Here is a 2,577-nt window from a genome sequence, read left to right on the forward strand (position 1 = left end):
TGTGATCAGTTTTGGAGATTTTTTTCTGGAAAATATTGAATTTTGAAAATTGGAAAATTAAGTTTTTAAACATCAAACTTCAAACTTCAAACATCAGGAGAATCTTTTAATCTGAATTCCTGAATTTCTGAATTTCTGAATTTCTGAATTTCTGAATTTCTGAATTTCTGAATTTCTGAATTTCTGAATTTCTGAATTTCTGAATTTCTGAATTTCTGAATTTCTGAATTTCTGAATTTCTGAATTTCTGAATTTCTGAATTTCTGAATTTCTGAATTTCTGAATTTCTGAATTTCTGAATTTCTGAATTTCTGAATTTCTGAATTTCTGAATTTCTGAATTTCTGAATTTCTGAATTTCTGAATTTCTGAATTTCTGAATTTCTGAATTTCTGAATTTCTGAATTTCTGAATTTCTGAATTTCTGAATTTCTGAATTTCTGAATTTCTGAATTTATGAATTTCTGAATTTCTGAATTTCTGAATTTCTGAATTTCTGAATTTCTGAATTTCTGAATTTCTGAATTTCTGAATTTATGAATTTCATAAATCCCAAATTTCGGTTTTTGAATGAAATTTTTATTTCCTCCAGGTACCGAAAAATAGAAAAAATCAGAAAAACATGGTCTACAGGTGCTAAAAATAATAAAAGAAATCCAATTTTCGTCATTTCTTGTTTACTGTTTTTTTGGGGTACAAAAGCCAAAAAATTCGAGGAAAAATGTCGGTTTTTGGTTCAGATTTTCAGATTTTCAGGAAAAAAGTAAGGTCTAAAATTTCAGAAAATGTGTTATTTTGTTTTTGAAAACAGGTGAAAATTTTTGGTATTTTAGAATTTTAGAAAACTTGAAATTTAATTTTTTTTTATTTTTTGGTGGAAATTCTAAAAAATTGCTGCAAAAATTGAATTTGTAATGTTTTCCCAACGCGAAATTTTTGAAAATTCAAAAATTCCATGTTCAAAACTCAATTTTCTGAAATTTCAACATAGTATTCATATCAAGCGCACTCTCAGCATCAAAATGAGCCCAAACACGACTAGGCTCCGCCCAGTTTCAGAAATTCAGAAATTCAAAAATTCAGGAATTCAGAAGTTTTCAAAAACCCATCAGAGCCTCCTAAAAATTCAATTGTCTTTGATTTTTTTGGCTCTCAAAACAATTTTGATAAGATCAGACATTAAACAATTATTCCAAATTGTTTGTTTTCCAAAAAATCGGGAAAAAATCAGAAAAATGATCAAATGAACTAGAAAAATCAAGATAATGATTTCAGAGAACCAGAGGAAAATGATCAAAAAATAATAAAAAATTAGGGAAATGATCAAAAAATTATGTATAAATGGGAAAAATGTATAAGAATGGAGTAGTATTGCGGGGGGAGGGAAAGAAAAATGATTTCATTAGAGACTGGGGAGTGGTCAAAAAAGAAAATATGATCAAATTTCAGCATTTGATTAGGAAACCAGGGGAAATTCGAGGAAAAATTCCATATGTCTGTAGGTTGAGGAAGAGGGCAAGTTCATTTTTGGTCTAATCAAATTCCGAGTCAATTGATCTCGGTTCCTGTGAAAGATATCAAAAAGTTGTCAACTGATAAAATATTTATTACTTTATCAGCTAATTTTTATCAGTTGACCTCTTTTTGATATCTCTTACAAGGTTCGGTTCATACTTGGAATTTCTGCTAAAACTAATAAGTATAATATAGAACTTAAGATGATCTACAAATTGATACCAATCTTGACTGTACTTGCCTGGAACGCGTATCTCAGCTGGGCACTATATTACTGTATTTTTATATTTTAAGAAAACTCATGAAATTTTCCACAAAACGCACCAACAATCAGCTTTCTAGGACAATTTTGAGCCGAGTTATGACCCTTTCAACTTTGTATGAGAGACGCAGAGAAACGAGAGTCTCTGCGTCTCTTCTAAAACTTCAAATGCTTATAACTCGACTCAAAATTGTCCTGGAAAACTGATTTTCAGACCGTTTTGTGGCAAATTTCAAGTCCTTCTTAATGAATTAGAATTTCTTTAAAATTTGAAAAAAAAAACTGAAAATGTTCACTTTAAGAAAAGAAGGACAACTGAGCTACGCAGTCACCGTAATTCACTGCCGGCTGGCTAATAATGATCAATGAGATATCCGATGTCTATCTAGATTGAAACTAATAAAGTTGACATGTTTATGAACATGTTGTGCTGGTCAATAATATCCCCCATGTGCATTATTTTATGACCAATCTAATTAGTCGCTGATCTTTTGGGATTTCCGGACCGGAGACAGATTGGTCAGGTGAAAACCTCTCCTGTTTTTCATAGATATGCAGTGTGAAAAAAGTAACAGGAAAGGTGCGTCACCAGACAAAGAAGCAGGCACTTGTCAGGTGGAAAAAACAAACAATGAAAATTTCAGAGATTTAAAAAAAAAATCATGGTTTTGGAGTTTTAGTGTGTCCGCTAAACTTAGCTCTACATTCCTTTCTAAAAATGGAAATCCTAGCTTCATTTTGAAGCGAGTTATGACTCAACTTGTTCGGAGGACGCGGTCGGCCGGAGGTGATGAGCGGCGC

Source organism: Caenorhabditis briggsae (assembly GCF_000004555.2).
Source record: "Caenorhabditis briggsae complete genome, chrIV, whole genome shotgun sequence".
Classification (NCBI taxonomy): Eukaryota; Metazoa; Nematoda; class Chromadorea; order Rhabditida; family Rhabditidae; genus Caenorhabditis; species Caenorhabditis briggsae.